At 39.7% G+C, this 23,416-nt stretch overlaps 1 protein-coding gene across 5 annotated transcripts in view; it reads left to right on the top strand.

The window, feature by feature from the left end:
• Positions 1 to 23,416, top strand: part of taok3a (TAO kinase 3a) — a 70,284-nt gene that overhangs the window by 6,697 nt on the left and 40,171 nt on the right. For 4 of the 5 annotated variants that reach the window (XM_086206826.1, XM_086206823.1, XM_086206825.1 and 1 more), the window contains exon 2: positions 21,402 to 21,549. The gene's annotated coding sequence lies outside the window, so the exon portion shown is untranslated. Of the gene's footprint in view, positions 1 to 12,648; positions 12,737 to 21,401; positions 21,550 to 23,416 lie in introns of all 5 variants that reach the window. The other variant, XM_086206824.1, reaches the window with a different exon arrangement.

Here is a 23,416-nt window from a genome sequence, read left to right as displayed (position 1 = left end):
TAGAGAAACATGGCAAACTCCGCTAAAGAAGACAACATCATAAACTGCCATATGAAGAGGATGTTAAACTCCCTGCTACTACTGTGAGGGACTGCAGTTACTTTTTGTAATCAAACTCATCAAGTCAGAGCTCAACAGCTGATTGCTGATACTTCCATCTATTTGTCAGGGAAACTTTTGCAATTATTTATAGGAAGTTTGTTTACACACACACACACACACACACACATACATACACACACACATATATTTATATATATATAAATATATATATATTTATATATATACACTATATATACACACACACTATATATATATAACTATATATCTATATCTATAAATATCTATATCTATATCTCTATATATCTATCTATATATATCTATATCTACATCTATATCTATCTATATATATATATTTAAGTATATATACCGGTAACTATATATACACACACACACTATATCTCCTGTTTGACTACGTCTTTTTGTTCGAGCACTAGTGTGAAACAAGACATCAGCTCTGCCTAGCCAACCAAATCCCTACAGTTTCAGCTGCAACACAGTCGGTCAACTGTTCAAAATATCACACGACCATGTAAAATCACAATCATAATTTTATCTGTTTCATATGCTAACATCTTGGAAAAGCGGGACAATTAAATTATTTATCAACATTCAAGTAGAGGAGGGCTCACTAGAAGTAGCCATCTTAACTGTTACCTACTCTGCTGTTATTATATCAGGTGTAAAATGGTGGATAAAATGGTTTGAACATCACATAACCCCAGCAAAATGACTGGTCTTACAATCTGTATTTCTTCTGTTTGTTCTGATAACTAGTAGAAAGTCCAGAACAACTGCACAAGTTATTTATACAAATTCAAGTAACAGTGGGCTTACCAGAAGTTGCCGTTCAGACCAGAATGTTTCTCTGTATCATCCCCCAAATGAGGAATGTCATCACATACACAAACTACTGAGCTTGAAGATTATTATGTAGACTCATTTGGCAAGTGTCTGAGTATAGGGGGCATTCATTTGTATGAAGATATAGCTTTAACTTAATTGTGATTTCCTCCCTTTTGTAGAGATCTTTGTGTAAATGGAACCAAAAACTTACGATCCCTATCTTAAGAGTTGAAGAGGAAGTCATAAGTGTATTAGAACTTCTTTTTATAGTGCTGTGTGAAAGATTGTTGAGACATTAGCCAGTGTTCCTCCCAAGAATAAGTACAAAGTTTGTGTGTGTCCCTCACACACGCACACACACACAGACACACACACGCAGGTACTGATAGATTCACTGGGGAAGGACACATCAGCTGCACTTGACAATTGGCTGGTGTGGCTGTCGGAGACAGGGAGTGGGACACTAAAGGTTGATGCACAACACACACAGACACATACACACAGGTTCAAATAATGGGTGACAAAGGAAAGCCATGTGACATACTTGAAAATCTATTTAAAAAGAAACAAGACTAGGTTTAGACTAGTACATGGCTGGACTGTGTATGGTCAATGTTAAAAAGGTGTTGAGCAGTGGAATTTTTCAACTTGAATCCCAGAATCAAGAAGTCAGTCTCACTCTGATGTAATTCTGTGATTTGGGCTTGGAAGTCACCCCTAGAGCAAGCTGGAGTGTGCCTAGAGAGTCAAGTAGAAAGGGCTAAAAGTGACAGAAAGCTGGCATATTATAATTACAATTACTGTTATCCTGAATATGTCTGTGGAAGTTTAGGTTTTGATAAAACTTTGTTTTTCTTCCCCTACCAACTAACAAACTTGGAGATTTCAGCATTACCTTCTCTTGAAGCATTTGCAAGATGGATCCATTTTTTTGGTGAGAACTTTGTATGCTTGGTGTGAATGTAAGCATAAAATACAGAAGAATAAGCATGTTTTCAAATGTATCCAGCTTTGAGTGCGCATGGCCTGACATTACCAGCAGACCTGACACTGGCAAAGGAGAGGTTTAAACCCTGGCAGCAGGCTTAATACATAGCCTGCTCTCTAAAAAGGGTTGGATAATCTGGGTGTGAGTAAAGTTTAAAATATAAAGCAGGGGAGGATGCGGGAGCTTCTCCTCTTCAACTTACAAGTGTGAAAAGGGATAATGCAGTTACATCACAGTCAGAAGAGTCTTACAGAGCAACATTTTCCAGCAAATTCATTTAACTTGAATAAAGTGATCAATGGAGTTCAATTTTTAGAGCAATTCAGCAGGACACTGAAGTAAACATCAAGTGTAGCTATCTTATCAATTTTTATCAACCACAAAGCATGTGGTTGATACAATTTTAATACTCGCTCTTGTCAACAAGGTAAAATGTGATTAGGGATACCTAATTTAACAGGAACTGCCACAGTTTGAGTGCTTTGGTAGGCTTTGTGTCTGTCTGGTTGACAGATTTTGTCACTGTGATAGAGGAACTTGAGCTTGTGAAGTCTAGTCAGCCTCCTCTGTTACAGATGTAATCCTGCAAGGGATGTTTTACCACAATGTGTGACCCTACCTTCCTTTAATTCTAGCTGATATGTGGATGGTATAATTAACGTTTACCTTGTCTGCTGTTGAAGAACCTCAATTGGCTCACTAATAGATCCTGTTTAAGAAAAATCTTGCATTGCATTGTTATGGTTTACATATTTGCATATAGTCTTTTCTTCCACTACCCAGGCACCCTATGGCATGGCACCAACCCTTAATGAGGTCACTATCTGTATGCTAAGTCATATCTGTGTGACAGCCATGATGAATTTTGCCAAAATTTGAATCCCTAATACTGGCGTGACAAGTTTTGTTTTTTTTCTGAAGTGAAAAATGTGCAGTTTCACCCGCTGACTAATCCACCTCAGCATGAACTTTAACTATTTGCTGAAAGTGATTAACTTTTCTCGACTTTCATGTGATGGAAGGCTGACTTTTGAAAAATATATCAGAGAATTGCCATTTTAGCCGGTGCTACAGCAGTTTGGTGGTTTATGCCGCAGTAGCAGAGCACATCAAATATTAAAGCACCGCTGTCAGGCTTAATGTTCTGCAGTGATCTGGTTTAGCATGTCTAATAAAGGAATGCTGTCTCAGATGACAAGGAGAATTATGCCCTCCCTACCCCCACCTCTCTTCTAGCAGATGTGTTCATGCGTACTGCTTTTTAATGATGATTCCAAAAGACAGCAAAACTATGCCCTGCTACAAGATCATGGTCTGATGAAGCCAGCAAGTGAGAGACCAGTACAGACATATGATAACAGGATTAATTGCCAGGTTTGGAAAGCAGAGGAACTCAAATAGATCACCCAATCTTACACATACCCGTGATCACAGCAGGTGCATAAGCTTTCCTCTGGTGGGCATCAAGGCAGTGATTGTACCCAAGACATACTCAGACATCTGCCTTTACATTTAAGTGTAAATATGAGTTGGATTAAAACAACAACAACAACAACAAAATACTTGGAAGATATTTAGATCATGAGCAAATTGCTTTTTATTAATCAGTTACTTGATCCATGTCCATGAAAGCCCAAATCGCCAAGTCATCATCAGAAATCCTTTCATTTGGGTTTCATTCTGGGTTTGATCGGAACTGTGCTTTTGCATCACTGACCATGATAAGAGTCATAGGGGAAAATATGAAATGGATCTAGTCATGGCCCAGCAGCTGGTGCAGACCTGAGTCATGGCCTTGGTCTCCTGAAAGCTATCTTGGAGGGGAGGAAGTCACTGCCCAACAGATGTCTCATCAGCAACTGTCTCCCTAGTGAGTGTGTCACTTCTGCTGTTCACTTGCCACCTTGTGTTGCAAAAAAATAGTCTTCATCTGATCAGGTGGCTCATTTGTGGTCAGTGGTAAGCCCAGACTGTCACCCATTGAAGTTTTTTACACTCAAAGTACGGCACATGTTAAAATTGATTTTTAATGGAGCATTTAAATGCATGCTATTGTTTTTTTCACCTGGCAGGTCAAAGCCTAGCATCACATCTGGCCTAACTTGTTTACTGCACGAAATATTGATATGTTATATACCAACATGCGGAACAAATTGGTTGTTAAATACGTCATTCTAACTTGTGCATTAAAAGGACCCTTCTTCCCCCTCATTGTTTCCTCAGGCGTACTAAACCCTCTGTCATAGGAGAGGCATTTTGGCAAGTAAGCCTCACTGGGTGTGGGAGGTTAGCATGAGCGACTTGATTACAGCCCTTCATTAGACGTGCGCCTCCAATCCTCTGGCGAGGTTGCAGCTGTAGCCATGAGCTTCCAGCCCCCCTCCCCCTCTCCTCCAACCCCCATTATGTCCGGCTACATCTGTCTACAGCTTTCCTGTGAAAATCTGCAAGCTGCTATGTGCTCTTCCATGACTAGGCCAAGTTGAAGTGCTGGGAAATTATGATCATCACCCAAAGAGACATCACCATTGCTCATGGCTGGCTTCTTTTATCTCTGCCCTCCACTACCCCCCACCCCCACCCCCCAGGGTCTAGGGCTTAATTTAGCTCCGCAGAATGAAGGAAAGGGCTCAGGAAGGTGTATTTATAAAACTACATGGTTCACTGTAATAGGGGTCTTTAAAAAATTGAAAGTGTCATGTCAGAGGCCTACAATTTGCTTGTATCTGCTGACTCTCTCTGTCATGCAACCAACTAGAGGAACACCAGGATGCACTGCTTGCTTAGCAGAGTGGGGCATGTCAGCAAGGCTTAGGATGCGTGATCGTGATGGACACGTTTGCTGATGAGAGTGGGGGTGAGGTAATACACTGCACCACACTGGTCTATTTTGGGAGCTTCCTTTGCCTGCCCAAAGCGCTTTTGTGTCTCTCAGTTAAACATCATAAATGGTTCTCGCCTTTCAGAACGAGGCTTACAAACCACTTTTTCATTTCTTAAATGTGGCAGATTAGAGTAATGTGTGGGTTGAGACTTCTATGGTAGCACAACAGTGGGAAATATGGCAAATGTTGTCATTTATGAGTGCTGACAAGCATTCGTACAATAGTAGCGCCAAATTATGCAGGGCTTTTGGGGGGAACGTGTCACCCGGCAAGACTACACAAAATCTTTTTCTTCAGCAGGCAAGATTTCTTGCTTCCTCAATCTGACATACATTTTTAATAACACTTGATTGGTTGGCCTACCTGGCATAATTGCTTGGTAACTCTTCATATGTTGGCCTACAAGAGTGCATGCCAAGCCCACACCATCCCCCTCAACCCCCCCAGTCCCAAGAGAAAGTAGGCCTCTGCCCAAGCTCTGTGCAGCCCTAATGCTGTGACTGGACAGCCTCCATTGGGTCAAGTGGAGATTTGCCTCTGATGAATCTAGGGGAGATTGTGTTGTGCTCTCGCCAGCCAGCAGTGAATTTTATTTTTTATTCAAGTCTGTTCCTGGCTGAATATGTTCAGCATGGAATGCCCCACCAGTAATATTTAATGACTAAAGAAATTATAAATGTTACAAAACTCTTTTTGACCATTTGGGCTGTTTCCCTGAGTGGTTTTAAAAACAGTGTTGGACGTCATCTTGAGCCTCCCCTCATGTAGTTACAGCCATTATCTCTCAAACTGAGCTTTCGTGCTGATTCATCCGGCTGGATACAATTGTGTCACATTGCATGAGAGAACTGTAGACTGCAGTTTCACTTTAGGCAAAATAAGGCAATAATATTCAAAGCAAGTTGTTCTGCCACCCTTTTCTTGTTTAATAATCCATACTGTGAAGTCTAAGTATGCCTTTGTGAACCCACAGAGACCAAAGTTGAGGCAAACAATTGTCCAATTAAATAATGAGTAACTGCCAGTCAACACCTCACCCTACTATTCCCTCATACACATGCTCTCATTATTCACAAATGTACCAGATGTGCTGCACTGGAAACCCAGGGGGTCATGAACTCTAGGGTAATTGTAGGAATCATATCGGCCCAGAGGGTAAATGAGGAAATGGTTAAATTATCAGGCTGTGACTGTATCAAAGAAGCCAGTGTGCACGTAACCTTCCTGGACGTGAGTGCTATTGCTTCCTGCTGTGACATGGGCCACACCTATGACTTTTTTCCAGGATGTACCAATTCACAGTGAAGGAGAAAGAACAGGCATGTATTATCACAGGAGGGTCATATTTCAAGGGTTGAGTTGATTGCGTTTACTTTATGTCCGGTGATACTGGTTCACAGTAGTATAAAAAATATTCATTCTAGAATATTGGTGGAATACTGAAAAATGATGCCTGCTCCCCCACTCAAGCAACCACATTCATTATAAATCAAGATAGTAAACATGATTGAGGGCCATAGTGGATAGCAAGTAAAGACTGATCCTCCAGACGAAAGAGAGGCATAAATAGATAGACAAAAAAGCTTTTAGATGATGACAGGGAGCATATTAACGCCTTTTTTGTCTCTGATTTACTCACTCTGTTATAAATAAAGCTACCTTATTATTAATATATTGCCCTGACTTTTTTCCAACAAATATTTGCAACAGTAAGTTTTATCATTTAATGATTGGCACCTCACAAAGGAGTTTTGCACACCATAATTGTATGACCCATTGTCGTAGATTCCTTTTCCCAGAAAGATAGGGTGTGAAAGGTTTATCAAAAGTAATAAAACCTACCAGAAACATATGATTCATTGCAAAAATTAAGTAATGCTCAAAATTATGTTCATAAGGCTGCTCACTTTCAATGGTTTAAATTGTTTCCTTTGGTCTGTTAGTAAACAGTAATTTTGTGGTTATACAGCTGTTAATGGTAATTTTTTTTTGCCTAAATCAAGATTTTTTTTTGTTTCATGGCATATTTATTTGACATAGTCTAGTCTAACCAACCAACATTTACCATGACTCTTTATTAGCTGGATTAACAAACAGACATTTAAGAAAGCCCATCAATATTTCAGAGCCTGGTCTTTTGAAGAACCAATGTAAATAGTTTTTTATATTCTTCCATGTTGATTCTTTCTATATAATGGGCCTGACCTAGTTGTATCTGTAACATTCACACACATTCAGAAATTCTTCTTATAAACATCTGTCATTTTGTGACTCCTGTTAAACTACATTTGCAATTTTATATGTGGGTTCTACCTTTAAGTAATTTGAGTGGGTAATATCTGTCATCTTCAGGGAAGATATTTCATCTTTTAGTCCCTTCTTTTTCTCTTTTTTTTTTTTTTTTTGGAGAAGAACCTTGGGTGAATCAGTACTGATCTAAAAGAGGAAAGGGGAGGCTAAGTTCCGAGCCTGAATTAATTCCTAAACTAATTATGGGGAGACTTTACAGGGGATAAAAAGCTGAAATCCTAGGGCCTAAAACCCACGGGCTCTCTCTCTCTCTCTCTCTCTCTCTCATTCTCTCTCTCTCTCTCTCTCTCTGTAAACCTTGTGATGATGTACATAATTTATACTGTCAGTGTATATTGAAGAGGAGGAAGAGGCAAAACACAAGGGAAATGACTCAGTGGCCTAGATGCATGTTTCCTCTTTGGGGTTTCCTCTGGTTAATTTACCCCCTTCATATTTCTCCTTCATTTTGGTTGATCATTCTCTTTCTGGGCAGAGGAGAATAAAAAGTTAGTAGGTTAGCGTGCTGAGTGGGTCATCTTCTGGTCCCACATAGGAGGGGTGAAAAGGTATCATGAGAGCAGATATAGCAATCATATGTACTTGTGTTCTTTCCAGACCCCTGCCAAGATGATCCAAGCATTGAGTTGCCTGATGACAGTATAACTCAAAAAGTTGTGATGGATTTAAATATAATTTGGTTGGATGAAATAAATTTGAAGAAGATTTTCAAATTGATCCAGGTCAGATGACATCATATCACCTTGGCAGAGCTATGTTGTCTTGTTTGAATATCCAGAGAGTGTTCTGTGACTGTGTGCCTGACAAGTGAGCAAAATACAGTTATTTATTACATTTTACAATGATACAGGTAACTGTTGGGATGAATATGAATTATCGTAGTATTACTGTCTCTTACAATCATGGGCAAAATCTTTCAACGGTATTGTATCTTTAGTTGTCTTGTGACTACCACCCCCTTCTCTCAATAGGTGATAGTATCTTGTATCTCAGTCACGGTCTATGTACCGCTCTGGACGAGGGCCAAATGAGAAGAAAAGAATAAATGCCAAATATCAATTACATAATTAATTTTTATTTTTGATGAGCTGATTTATATTGGGTTATGTGGACATCGTTCAGTAAATAAATATCAAGTATTCAGGTAGCTAGGCCATAGCATGAATAGTGTTTATTAACTGCAAAGACATAGAAGAAAATCTGGGATAGCCATTATGATTCATTCGGATGCAGCTAATGTGACAAAAGTAATACCCGTATTGTCATCCATAATTTATAGGTGCTATGCTTATGTTTGTCAGTAGAGGAGTATAGTTGCTGGATCATCATGCTTCGGGCCCCAGAACTGTCCCTGGTCACACGCCATGCTGATGCATTATATGTTGTACCATCCACCTACAGAAGTAAATCCTTAACCTATCAGACGCAATGTGGTATCATGACAGTAACAACAGAAAGGCCTTGTCACTTGCAGTGGGAATGGGATCAGTCAGGTTTTATTAGCGAGGTTACTGTGTTTAAAAAACCTCTATGAACCTAGGTAAGTGCAGTGGGAAAGGGGTATATGACAGCTTTAGCAGAGTCGTGATAAATGGAGAGCAGTGGGGCACTGTGTCATGCTTCCCCTCAATGAGCAATAAGACTGTTTGTGGTGAACTTGCCCGCGCACCATTTTAGTTGTCTTTTTTCTCCTCACAGTCAAAGGGACATACTTCTTTAGAAAGAATGGTTACTTGTGATCCAGTAGAAGCAGCAGAACATTTTTATTCGTCTTTTATGATGCTGACAGCTCCTAGAGTCCTGGCTACAAATGAATAACCGTGACTCAAAACATCTCCTGACAGAATGACTACATTACGTCATCATTTCCTCTCCAAGAACATGGCCATGAAGAAGGTCAGAGAGGGCATCTCGTCTATCCAGCTTTGATGTCTTACATGGAATAAATTCACTGAACTGTTTGAGAGATTTAGAGTAGACCTGTGTGTGCTCATTGCTTTGGCTTTGTCTAGAGGGCAGTCTGAATTTGGCAAACCTTGTTAGGCAGATTAAGGAAAGAAGGTCATCGAAAAGATTAAGAAGCTTCCTCAGGCAAGGGGTCTACATCTTAGTTCTCAGTCTCACAGAATGAGGGAAACCTGATTTGCCCACATTATACTGATTTCAAGAGTAAAGATAGACTCATGCAATGACAGCAGCAGCAGCAGTGTGACTTTTCTAGTTTCATCACTTTAATATCTGTTTTTGCCCAAAAATAAAAACCCTCAAGTAGTGTCTGCATGTCCTCCTAACTGTCTTACACACTCTGTTGCACTGCTGTCACTCTAGACAATGCAATAGGCCTCTATTTATCTTGGTGCTGCTCTTGATTGGGAAATACTTCTGAGTTTCTGAGGAGCTCTTCACTCCATGCTCAGTCCTCCCCTAGTAAACACATGAACATACACACACACACACACATACAGTTGGAGCTGAATCTAGATGATTACATGGGCTTTCCATGTATGTTTGTGGCTATGTACATGTGCAAGGCTTATGTGCATTTGCGCACCGTTTCTAATACATTCAAACTCTCTGATACTGTTATGCATGTTGCATGGCTTTGTGGCAAAGCAGATTGGGGGATATGGCAGCAGGATGACTCACAAGCCAGTTTAGGTATTTGACCACCAGCAATTGTTAGTAGTGTGATTTCAGGGACACAGCTAGGACAACCGCAGCAGGAGTCTCTTGTCAGACACAAAGAGTGCTAGAGTCTCTCAAGATGCACTATGGGAGCTAAAACCTCAAAAGGATGGGTGCAAATAATGGGTACAAATCATAATTCATCTACTATCATCAGGCCTCGATGTCAAACAGCACCAAGCTGATTTCTCTCATGACTACACTGTCTGGCATGCCGCCATTTATTTGTTCTTATTGGTGAGTTGAATGTTTTTTATAGCTTCTCAAAACGTAGGTCTTCAGTCACTAATTACATAATATGTGTTTGATTCCTTTCCCCATTGTGTGTGTGTGAGTGCATCCACACATGTATGATTCCCTAGCCACCATGTGTTTGGGTGTGGAGCTGAAGAGTATTTTTACAGCCACAATGAAAATCAATACAGCTGGGAATTGATAGTGTCATAAACAGACCCAGGGTCATTGCCCAGTCGATATGGACAATCTAGTCACCCAGCTGGGCCTGGCTAAATGTGGCCAATAGCTGTGAGTGTTAGACACATTGATTGAAATACCAGCACTTATTGAATAGTCTGTCTTTGGTATTCACACCAATTTAGCACAAACAGCAGCCCTATGTATCACTCAGGGTCAATGTCTGCTCTTTACCTAGGGGCAGAGACATCAGAGACCTATTGACATTTTCCCTTAGGTGTTGTCTGTCCGTCTCTTGTACTTTTTTTTTTTTCCTTTGCTTATTAAAAGACTTTGTGATGTCAGGATTCCCCACATGGCCACTATGACTGCTCTGACTCTTGTACCCCTCCAACATAAATTGACTTGTAAAGTGAAGTTTTTTTTCCAATGGCTCTGAACATAGTCTTCATACAATAACATACAGCATAATAGTTACTGAGTAAATTGTGTGTTTAATTGATGACTGATTGGCGCAAAAAAAAGAGCTGCCGTTTCTCCCAGGTTTTCTTCTGAAATAGAATCTCAATTATGAACAACATAATTTGTCGATCTTTTACAATAATTTAGAAATGAGAATTATTACCATTGAAGCCTCTCTAGATATTAGTCATCTACTCCTGCTTTAATCTCTGTAAAAAGATTCTGTAAAGAATCAAGTTTAATTTTCCCTTGGAGTAGCACTGACCAATCACGTTTGAAAATGCCATGACAAAGAAGTCTTGGACTGGATATCTGCTGGCTACACCAGAAACCCTGAAATACTGGCCCTTGTTCCCAGAGGCTATGTCATCAGTCCTGTTTGTACACTAAATAATCTAGGATAACAAAATTGTATATACTGAGTTCAAAATGAAATACAAAACCTAATGTAAATGTACAAATGAGGCGTGAGGTAAACATATGTGAGCACAGCATGTTCCTGCCATTGTGAAAAAGCACATCATAATTTCTCGCTTGAATTTCTTTTTACTCCATTTTTTGAAAACAGACCAGCACAATAGGGTTTGTCATATTTTCTGTACACAAAGCTTGGTTTATATATACAGGTTTTAGTCAGATTGAATTTCTCCCATATCTGAAGCTAGGGAGAATAATTTTCTTTGTTCATCAGACTGTGTTGTTTTGATTAAGCTGTTATAGTGGCATGCAAGAGCAAGAAAAAAATATTCCAGTGGGAAATAGATTTCAAACAAGAGGGTAACAGGGTTTAGTAATTGACTATTCCAATACAGTAATTGTACATGAGTGTGTGCAGAGACCTTGATACTATGACATGTGTACTAAATCCTTTCTCATCAGTTGTACAAGTATAGAGAACATGCTCCATTTTGCTGTTGAAAGGGGGTGTGATAAAGCTCAGATAGCGTTGACAGTGTCTGACAGATTTTCTGTTGAACCCAGTGACACAAGGTCAGATTTATGGATTAAATTCGGCTTGTGTGGGGGCCAATGCTTTACAGATTACAGCTTTTTAACCCTCTGATTGACTGATCTTTACTCACCCACCACGATCATTAACTCCTGATATGAGCTCATTAACCATTAGGACCACCACCTGAGCAGGCCACATTGAATGTGGGGAAAAAAAGAGCTGGAGGGTTGTAATTTGGGAGAATGTGTTTCATCTCAGACCTTTTGATTTTGTGATTGCCTCATGTTAAAAAAAAAACAAAAAACACATCTTATTTATTTGAATTTGTAATTTTTTGGGATTAATTATGGGCACTGATGACCGGTTTCATTTTAAATCTGGTTCTCTGCGCAAAATAAATGAATTAATTCAGAGCAAATGCTAAGAAATCTCTTTAAAAAGTAATCTTTTGAAGATTTTTAATTAATAAATGATAATAAATCAGTAAATGTTCCCCATTTTCAGATATAGCAATCAGCAGCTTGTTACCTTGAATAAACAGCACTTTGGACAATGCTACCTTTGCCTTGTAGGACAGAGGCACACTGATACTGTGCATACTGTAAGTGACACACAGCCAGAAGCCAAGCTAATGCAGGATAGATTTTTGTCAAAGTTGGAGAGAGAATATCTAGGTTAGTGTGAACCCTGGGGTGAAAAAATGTTGTTTTGTTTTTTTGTTGTTGTTTTTTTTGTTGTTGTTATTTTAACTTGAATTACAATTCTCCTGGTAGCAGCAGTCTCAACAAATCACTCCAGTTGAATAGCTAATTGGATGTGTTTTAGACATAGTTAAAAAAACAAAAAACCTACAACTGTGAATGTTGGAGTTTGGTCAGTGAGTCAGCTTAGAGGAGATGGCGCTAGTTGGGCAGCACTTTTTGAATAATAAGCTGCTACTGTGCTGTGCCTACAAGGATTTTAAAAAGTAGATTTCAGAATTATCCCTTTGAGAAAATAACTCCTAAATACAAAACGACTATATTTATTGTTTTTTTTTCCTACAGATGTGTCACAGAAAATGCATGGTGTGCCATGAAAACTATGGGAGTGAGATGCTGCAGAGTGACAATGGGATATGAATGCATATAAATGGTGAAACAGATGAGCCCTGTGTGCACACGCGCACACACACACACACACACACACACACACACACACACACACACACGCACACACATGGAAGATCCCCCAGCAGCCTTGGCCTACTGTGGTTTATCTAGCTGATAGCTCAAGAAACACCTGACCAGCCCAACAATAAGGTTTAGCGCAAGACATAAAAAACTTAAGCAAATAGTCTTTAACCTCAGTCATTCACATTATCTGAGAATATTGAGCCATAAAACTAACGAATATAGGACACTCGTGGAGCGCAAACCTCCACTAAGGCAATGATGTCATCAGATTCAGATCTGGCTCAGAATAAATTCCTAATTCAATCAAATTGTTTTAAACCTAATTTTTATCTTCCCACCAAATCCTCTACTTTCTTTTGTTCTCTTGCTAACAATCAGATGGACAAACCAAACCCAGTGATCACATCACTTTGTTTAAGTGTGCTGAGGGTGGGACAGAGGTTTGCATGTGCTTGGGTTCAAGGTTCAGTTCATTTACCTCCCTGTTTCTAGCCTTCTGTCCAGATATTTGATAAGGCTCACATTTTCCCCCCAAGTTCTCTTTACATATCCTCATATACCTTAAGTCGAAGCAATTGCTCTTCATAAGCCTTAAATCTAAGCAAATTCCCAAATTTTAACATTTGTCAAAGCTGCTTCTAAACAATCAATGAATCAACAAGTAAAACCACAGCATGAGAACATTACAATTTCTTTGCCTATATCCTGATATCTGCAGGAAGTATTCTAGATATGTAGAAAATTTTACATTTGGTTTGGCATTTGTGGTCTAAGGGTTACAGAAGTGAGCTTGTGACCAGAGAAAAGCTTCCAGGTGACAATGTGTGTCTGTATGAATGTGTTTCTGTTAGTAACTGCAAGTCACTGTCATTGGGTCTTACGCATATAAATAAAGGTGTTCAAAATGGCAAAATATCAGAAATATTTGATGAATTGTGACAGAGGACTTATTTTGGCTTATCTGCAAATTACAATTGCATACCTGACCTGGCACCTAAATTGCCGCTACCTAAATCCCTGTCATAGTTGTGGCTCTGGTGGGTTGTAGGTTATGTCAACTTTCGCTGCCTGGATGGAGAAGAACGCTGTCTCTTGCTCTGTAGCTCACTCTCTATCTCGTTCTGTTTTTGTGTAACCTGTTGATCCATTTAACACTCAATCCCCACCAGTGGTGCCCATGAACAACCCCCCCCCCCCTTCCTTCACTTTCTCTGATGTGCAAAATTGTCTGTAAGGGATGTTGAATAATTGAACAGGCCAGTGACGACACTGTGACACTGTACAGAGTTTGTTTGCTTGTGTGTGTGTGTGTGTGTGTGTGTGTGTGTGTGTGTGTGTGTGTGTGTGTGTGTGTGTGTGTGTGTGTGTGTGTGTGTGTGTGTAAGGGGAAGGGGTTAGTGCTGAGATTGATTTTGTTTGTATGTAAAGGACTGTGTGGGTTTGGGAGATGCAAGGCAGATACAGATATACACACACACACACACACACACACACTGTTGACTGTGTGTGTGTGTGTGGGGGGGGGGGGATGGCTGAGCTGAAAAGGCACTACCACCGATAGTTGCCAGAGAGGATGAATGGCTTTAATAGAGAAAACTCCAGGCTTTGCTCCAGAGGGACACACACAGCCTGACCCCTCTGGATTCTTGTGATTGCTCTAAAAAAGCTTTCACACTGAATGAGGGATAGGCTTTGTGTGGCCAAATGTGTGGAACCAAGGCTGCACCGATGTATGTGAGCTTGTGTGTGTGTGAATGCTGGTCATCAGGCCAGTACAGGAGTATTGGGCACATAGGAAATAATGGTGATACTTCTTCAGACTTCAGACAAACATCTATTCTAGCTGTCACAGACTTGCTTACAGACTGCATCTTAAAATTCTGAACAGAATTGTTTTCCAATTTTGACTTTTTGTTTAACTTTATTACACGACACTCCATTCAATTAGAACAAATTATCAGTCATTCAAGATTGCATGACTGAAACAAACTACTTTATATCATGTCATCTGACCACATCAAGGCAAAGAATGACCACCATAGCAGACGAATAACTGCTGTTTTTTTTTATAAGCACATACCAAAACTGTAGCTTCTCCATAGATTTTCCATGTGTGAATGTATTTATTTAGAGGGATTATCATTTCTCACAATCTCTAGCTGCCATGAAGGGCTTGCTCAATACTTTTGCGTCCTAGAAATCTTGCACATGTGAGGAAAAAAGTGTGAAACTTTTTTGAAGTGTAAAGGGATTCATGTTTTATGATTGTGCATGTGCTACCCCCATGATACAATACTCCATACAGCTCCATCACTTCAAGTGGCTTTTCTAGTTAGTATATCAATATGGAAATTAAGATTGATATTGACCTCAAGCTTCAGTGCAAAATGTGGCACTACACTCCTGCTTAGCCAGAGGTGCCAATGATTTAGCTTTGAACTATCAGGAGCTAATCTACTTTAATGGACATGTCTGTTGAGGGGACAGTAGTTATTCAAGCATTGGATATCAGATTTAAATATTAAGCTGCTTGTATACTTTTCTAATTATGTTTTTGTGCCAACTGTAGCCAAGAAATTCATTCACATTTTAACATAGGAAAACCCTCCTGTCATACAGCAGCATCCTGTTACATTCTAACTTTATATTTAAGTTCTGTCTAGAGACAGACAAAATGTCATGTGCTGAACCTGCCATTCATTCATGTGTTGAGTGACATTTTACAGAAAGAATGGCTTGCACACTGCCGGCTCCACTATCCTAGTTATTTAATACACCAAAGTTATGTTTCGAGCACACAAGCTCTTCATCAGAGGCCATAATGGACATAGTAATCTGTCATGGTACACTGACTGTGTGTATATATTATGATTAAGTCGTAGTTCTTCACTTAAGAAATGGTTTAAAATATATATGTTTGCATGTTGGCATTTTTTCCTGTATTATACAAGGTAAAATAGAGATTTATCAGAAAGAAATGATGAATAATACTCCACCATGGTGAATGTTATAGTATCATTTTAATAGAAATTGCTTCAAAGAACATACATCTACAGTGTTCCCAGTATTTTGGGTTGGTATGCCACTCAATCCACCAGCACCCACATTTATGTTGGCATCAGCCTGAAAGCTACAGTAATCTAGTAACTGAGGGTCATGCCAACCTGTGGGAACACTAGCAAACTGCAGGGGGGGGCACAGAAAGACGACGGGTCCCAAATTATTACCTGCCACATGCCACGCAGTGTGTAAATGTCAGTGGACGTCAATTAGCCAGTAAATGTTTGAACCAAATTAGTGATGTAATAACTATCTAATCACATCTATCAGATGAAAGCGCCTCAGCCTCAGACTGTATCTATGCTGCTAGTTGTGTTCTATCTTTAGAGTTGCATGCTGTGTTCCCTTGCTGAAACATTCCGGTACAGGATCGGACACACCTGCATGATGACTCATTCTTAACATGAGGCACTAAAACTCTTTTGCCTTCCAGGATACATCACACATCAACACTTTAGAGATGTAGTATTTCATGCACTATTTATGCACTATTTCAACTTCATAGCGAGATTGGCAATGCCTCTATAACAATGTAATGCGCTGGCCAGACTGAAATGAGTGACTGAACATTGATAATGAGCTGAGAGTTGGAATATAAAAACAGCAACCTGCTTTGAGAAGATTCGTGAAGAGAAAATGTTAGAAATATTTGGGATATGTATCGTCACATCATCTGGGGGATATGTACAGTGATATTATCTGGAGGATTTTTGAACAATGTGGAATGGTGATGTGAGTGTTTTTCAATCTTCAGTAGAAAAGAATTTTGTTTTTCTGCTGGTTAATTACCTTTGATCCATATTTTCTTTTAAAGTTAACGTGAATGAAAGATACCTATCACTCAAGAAGTAATGGTGCTCTTTCCATTTATTTTTTTCAAACTGGCATGGGATCATTTGATTAACTAAATTTGTATATTTTTGTTTTAATGTAATTGATTAATTTCCAATAATTATTATGTGTGTACAGTCAATGTAACAATTAACTGATAATAAAAATTCTTTAAATTATGAAATTATGGTAGGGACCAGATGAGGGATGGCCCAGAAGTATTTCCAATTATACCAGGGCAGGTGACTAAATAGTTTAGGAACTACTAGGTTAGGGTAGGGGCTAGGGAATGCATTATGTTAATGAAGGTCTTCAAAAAGACATAAATATGAGGAAGTGTGTGTGTGTGTGTGTGTGTGTGTGTGTGTGTGTGTGTGTGTGTGTGTGTGTGTGTGTGTGTGTGTGTGTGTGTGTGTGTGTGTGTGTGTGTGTGTGTGTGTGTGTGTGTGTAATTCGGTGGTGGAGTGGTTAGCACTGCCGCCTCAGAGCAAGAAGGTTCCGGGTTTGAGTCCCGGGTCCAGCACAGGATCTTCCTGTGTGGAGTCTCCATGTTCTCCCTGTTCCTGTATGGGTTCTCTCTGGTACTCCAGCTTCCTCCCACAGTCCAAAGACATCAAGAGGGGACGAGGCTGATTGATACTCTAAATTGACTGTAAGTGTGACTGTGAGTGTGAATGGTTGTCTGTCTCTATGTGTTGGCCCTGTGATGGACTGGCGACCCGTCCAGCGTGAACCCCGCCTTGTGCTGATGGCTGCTGGGATAGGCTCCAGCCCCCCCCCCCCCCCCCCCGCGACAGGATAAGCGGTAGAAAATGGATGGATGGATGGATGTGTGTGTAATTGTACAATTGTACCAAGTATTCCTTATATTGTGGGGACTTGCTTTCCTTTTTGGTAAAAAGCCAGAGTTTGATGGCTTGGTTTAAGACTTGGTTTTAGAACTGGGGTTCAGATTAGGGCTAGGAATTCACTTCATTGATGGGTCCTGATGAAAATAGTAACATCTACTCTGGTAGTGTGTGTGTGTGTGTGTGTGTGTGTGTGTGTGTGTGTGTGTCTCTCAATTGTGTCACTAAGCTCCTGAGATGAGAGCTGCCCCGAAGTCTCCAAATCCTGCTTTAGAGCATTGAGTGAGTGTGAGTGAGTGTGTGTATGTCGTCTTCACTCTTTGAAAATGAGTCACTGCTATAAAAATCCACACCATGCCTCCCTGGCAGGATAATCAGGACATAATGTTTAGTTTCTTTCTATCTCGCTGGATTAGTTTGTTTTCATTCTGTGTATTGTGGAAATCGCCTCATATATGGTTGTCTCAGCTTTATTTAAAGCTGCATTTTACCAGGGGACGTGCGATTTAAAGCACACCTACCTCCAACATGACTCATCAAAAGCCCACCTCCGTTGATATCATTTACTCTGGGAGTCATGTGTTCAGCTTTTGAACATTGTGTCTCATTATTATTCGTGTAATAATAGAAGGAATCTTCGGTGTGTGTGTGTGTGTGTGTGTGTGTGTGTGTGTGTGTGTGTGTGTGTGTGTGTGTGTGTGTGTGTGTGTGTGTTGTGATTGCTCTCTCAACAACTGTTCATCTAATCTGTTTCACTCTTGGCAGATGTATTGAACTAAAAAAATGCAGTGTGCAGCTACAAGTCATTTGGATAGGCGGCTTTAATATTTCGACTTTAAGTTTTCTGTTAAGCTCTCCAATTCCTCCATTACATGGAATCAGTTTGACTTGCTAACTTTTGGTACAAGAATGTACAGTATGTTTCCACTGCTCTTTTAGTACCACCTTGGTGTGGCTGGTCATCATAGCTACCATTGTTTTGTTTCATGGTCCAGTTAGTTTGACAAATGTCTTTCACGAACATCATACAGACTATCAGTTATCTCACTATCTATTTTATCACTGAAGTGGCTCTGTTAAAGCAAGGGGATCATGAAATGTGTGTTTGCATTTAAGTGTTTAGCAATGGACAACTAAAAGTGAGCCAACAAATAGGGCAGACAAAATGTTCCACTTCTGAAATGGTTTCAGTGGGGTATGAAGCCACGTGGAGAAAACCATGTTGTGGCCAGAATGCGACTCTGCAGCCCTCAGTGGAATGAAGGCGTTACAGACTCATTCTTGTTTTCGGTCCCACTTTCATCCTCCTTTTCTCTCTGGTTTCTTTTCATGTCCTTACCCTGCCATCCCTCTGTTGCCCTTCTGACCTTTGTCCCGAGTTCTTTTCCTGAAACACAACATACTTTAAATTCACAGTGTAAGTTGACCTAATTTTATTCTCACTGTCTTTGTCTCCCTCACAACAGCTGGTAAAAAGATAATCCCAAACTTAAATCCTTGCAAATCGAGCCCTAATTTAAGGGTTAGTGATAATTAGCCTACACATGTTCCTTGGCAACAAATTGAAATTTGAAGGAAAATCTTGCTCTTTTTATTCATGTTTCCTTTCATCTCGAAATACTCATTTATAGAAGACAACAATAAACTGATATAAGTGAGCACTAAAGGTGTTTACAAGAGGCGAAAAAAGCCTTCTTTGCTAAAGTAGCTACTATTAGTAGTACTATTGCATGCCTTTTTTAAATGAAATAATGTACTGGTAAATCAAAAGGCCTCTTGGACTTGAGATGTGTTTCACTAAAAGACAAAAAGACACTCTCACCCTCTGCTCTCATTCTTTCTCTCTATCTTTATCTTTCTGTTGTTGTGGTCACAAATGCAAAGCAGGGTTGAATGAGTGAGCAGGAGGAGAAGTGTAGCCACAACTTTCCCAGAGGCTCATGCAAGCGTCAGTTTGTGTTATAAATCATTCAGGGACATTCAGTAGGGGCACAATACATTTTTACTCCTCTTCTCTCATTCTTTTATCCCTCCCTCCTTTCTCCGTCTTTTATTATTGAATGCGGTTCCTCTGAGCACCCAATCTGCCACTCGGCTCTGTAAAATAAGAGAGGCAACAGTTGGGGTTGGGTGAAAACATAAAGACAAGAGTTGATTGAAAATGGATAGAATAGAACAGGTAGGGGGAAAGCAAAATGAGCTTAGGTCCATTCCAGGTTTATTCCACATAGGAGTTAAGTAGGTTAACACAAAGGTCACAGGTTTATTTATGTACTGTATGCAGAGAATAATGGATCTACAGTACTCCCTGATCATCAGGCTGTTTGGAAACAACAACAGTTGGTTTTATATTTTTGGTCTTGTAAACACAGGGTGCACAGTTCAGGGTCAGGCCATGCTCAGTGGTAAAGCTGTTGATGTTACATAACTTGCCTGTAAAAATGTATGGCTGACAGCACTCTTCTGTCAGAACAACTTTCTCAGATTTGATGTCTGGATATATACTGTATTTGACATTGTGTGTATGTGTGAGAGAAAGCAAAATATTGGATTTGTCCTTTTAGTGTGTGTGTGTGTGTGTGTGTGTGTGTGTGTGTGTGTGTGTGTGTGTGTGTGTGTGTGTGTGTGTTGTTAGATGTCCTTGAACTCATGTATTCAAGAAGGAGAGAGGCTGTTGGCTGCAAACACAGAGCACTTCCAAAATGCCAAGCCATTTAGCCTGAGAGACTTCTAGTGTAATGCATTCTGTTACATATCAGTCTCCCTGCCTGAATTTAGATGAGCAGGTGAGGTCAGTCACTTAATATGAAAGGGATTCTTAGGGCCCCTTAACACCTACCTAATTTTGTCCTGACTTCCAGTCTTTTTACTTTGTTCCAAACCAAAATCACAGTTGTGAAACCTTCACTGGACCATTCTCAATCAGACCACAGTCCTCCTGAAAAGTTTGGACTCTTATTTCCAGTTTGGCAATGGGCTGTGTTTACAGAACATTGAGGGTTTCAAACTGATGCTGCAGCTACAACAAAACAGGATTTGTTAATGTAATGTCACGTAAAAAATCCTACAGCAATTGTAATTCGCTGCTCGTCTTTTTCTATGTTAGTGATTGATTTTCCTTTGCAAACTTTTTGTCCAATAGATGACCGAACTATTAGTGTCATTTGTGTACTAATGTTTTTCTCAACTGTGCCAACACTGATAGTGTAGATAATTGTATGGAAAATGCACTGATGACAGCACTTTAAAATATTTTACTCCTTCATATACTATATTTATATTTAACCAAATAGAGGCAATACTTCTCAAAATTAAACCTAAATTTTCCTTAAACTGTCAACTGCAGTGTTTGTATCATCTTTTCTGGGCCCGATAAAAGAAAGGATAATTTCTTAGGCACATGGAGGATAATAACTGACAATCATTGAAGATATTTCCATTAGCTGTTGTGTCATGCAACCATCTGCTTTTATGAAGAAGGCATATGCTGTTGGAACTGGAAGGACTCATGTTCATCATCATTTTGCTCATCTTGTATGATTTTGAAATGCAAAACTAGCAACCTCTACCAATAAAGCAACTCTATAGATTTGCAGATACTGGTAGAGGTTGCTAGTTTTGCCAATAATGGCTGTGTGTTTGCTGAAATTGCATTAATGAGTCAAAAGACTGCTTGTAAAGAAGAATGGAAAAAACAGTAAGATGTTCATGTGTATTCTTAGTTGCACCCAACGATAGAGATTTGATTTTCATACATCTGTCTTGAAGATCTGAGTGAAAGAGTGATATTTGATAGACAATTAGATGTGGTGTAAGCACTTATTTCTAAAGTTATGTTTCAAGAATTTACACAGAAATGGACCCTTATGTTTGTTCTCTCACCAGGAACATTTTCCCAGTCATGAAGAAAGTCTGCAAGAAATCAGCTGTGGACATCATCTGAGAAGGAACAGAAGTGAGAGAGAGAAGGAGAGAGAGAGAAACAGGGAGAGGGAGAGGCCAGTCTGATATCCCCTTTATAAATTCCCCACAGGTAGGTTTAATATATGTGTAAGACCTTCACTCTGTAAAACATTGTCTCGTCTTGGATTGTTCTACATTAATGCCATCTGTCCTTTGTGTTTTTCTATCATTGTGTTTTGGGAGATGGCTTGAATACCTTTATTTTGTTCTATGAGCATCTCCCTTGCAATTTTTGTGTTATCCCACTGACAAACAAATATTTCAGTAAAAATAGCATCATTGGCAGAGTTACTGGGTATTTGAAGAGAAATATCATATGTAACACTGTGTGAGCCACAGCAAGCCTTGTGTGTGTTATTGCCAAGTTGCTTGTATTATTTGAAGGATCTGCTGTACACTTTTTGAAAAGCTAACAGAGTAGATATTTGTTTTTTGGTGGTGAAGCTAATTAAACTAGTCCGTGTTGATTGGCTTTCTAGTAACCCAGTGATGGCTATGAATAAGGCAGGGTGAGTCCAGGGAAAAGTCAGGAGAAGACTGGACAAAGGTCGAGAAAACCACACTGGGAGTGGTTGGCTCGTACCGCAATTTGTTAGTTTCTTTAGAGAGACACAGAATATTCACCACTAAGTCTCCAAGTAGAAGACAACCCATTGGCTTTCAAAGAGATGGCATGAAAAATGGGCCTTAATCGCACAGAAACAAGAGAACTAAACATGTACAAAAACAAAAAGTTTCACCAATGGTAGTTCAACCCTACCAACAACACTGGACGAGAGAATGAGGGTTGATCTCGGGAAGACATTCCAGTTCCCCTGCGAGCTTACAAGCCTCCAAGACTATGCTCTCATTGAGCTTATGGTCCCATGGGAGGAGAGTGAAGAGTCTATCTCTTGAGAGGGAGCTTTGGTGCTGTATCAGCTGCTTTTTGCCATATGAAGGACATGCAAGTAACTGAAACAAACCAGTGTAAGGCACTGAACAACCTGGTGAAAAAGGCAGAGAAAGAAGCTGGAAGAAGTGCAACAGGGAGCAATGTCTAAGCAGGTCAACACCTACCTAAAAAATATTAAGAGCAATACCCATTGAGATCAATGTAATGATTAATTACATTATGATTAGTACGTGTTATTGGAACTTGTCTGTATCAATGGGATCAGAAGGTGGCAACTCAGATTTTCCTTTGAGAAGTAACAACCTTATACATTTCACCTTTTAAATTGTCTTGTTATTACTATACAATGTGGCATTGTACATTTTACAAGGCCTCTGTATTATTCATAATGAAGTTGACCTATTTAATTTTATGCAAGGAACACACACAGACACACACACACACACACACGCACTTGTATGCATGTTACACATGCATGCTCTGATGACATACAAGTTACCAGCACACAGAAACATGCACTGGTCTAAAGCTTGCTGTCTGTAGTATTATGACTGGAGATAATGGATCTTGTCTAGAAGTCTACACGCAATGTCTCCACCAACAATTTTTTTGATTTACCGTTGTTGTTTTTTTTTGTTTTTTTTTCAGTTTTTGATTAGAGCTGCTGATTTGAATCCCAGTAAGAATTCCAGCAGTGTGCTTAATTCTTGTTCCTGCTTTGGGGAATGCAGTAAGCTGTTAAACCACTGGCTAAAAACCAGAGTTGAGCAAATTCACCTACCATTACACAAAATCACCCACCCACCAAATCCGGGTGATTTTACGTAGTGGCAGGTGTGTGAGTTGGAGGATTATCCTCATACAAAGTGGACCAGAGTCAGGTGAAGTGAAGGTACATATCTGAGTTGACAACAAATTTTTATATTCACTCTAAGTGTAATGATTACTTTCCAACTTGTATCAATCCTCCTTAAATTAAAAATGGTCAGACGTTGAGTTCAGATGTCAGAAATATCTGCTAAACTGAATCTATCGTCAGTAA

This window comes from Aulostomus chinensis, chromosome 6 (genome assembly GCF_037954235.1).
Source record: "Aulostomus chinensis isolate RoL2024-O1b breed Wild chromosome 6, RoL_Achi_v1.0, whole genome shotgun sequence".
Lineage (NCBI taxonomy): Eukaryota > Metazoa > Chordata > Actinopteri > Syngnathiformes > Aulostomidae > Aulostomus > Aulostomus chinensis.
The sequence above is the reverse complement of the archived record's forward strand: the minus strand, read 5'-3'. Positions and strand labels throughout refer to the sequence as shown.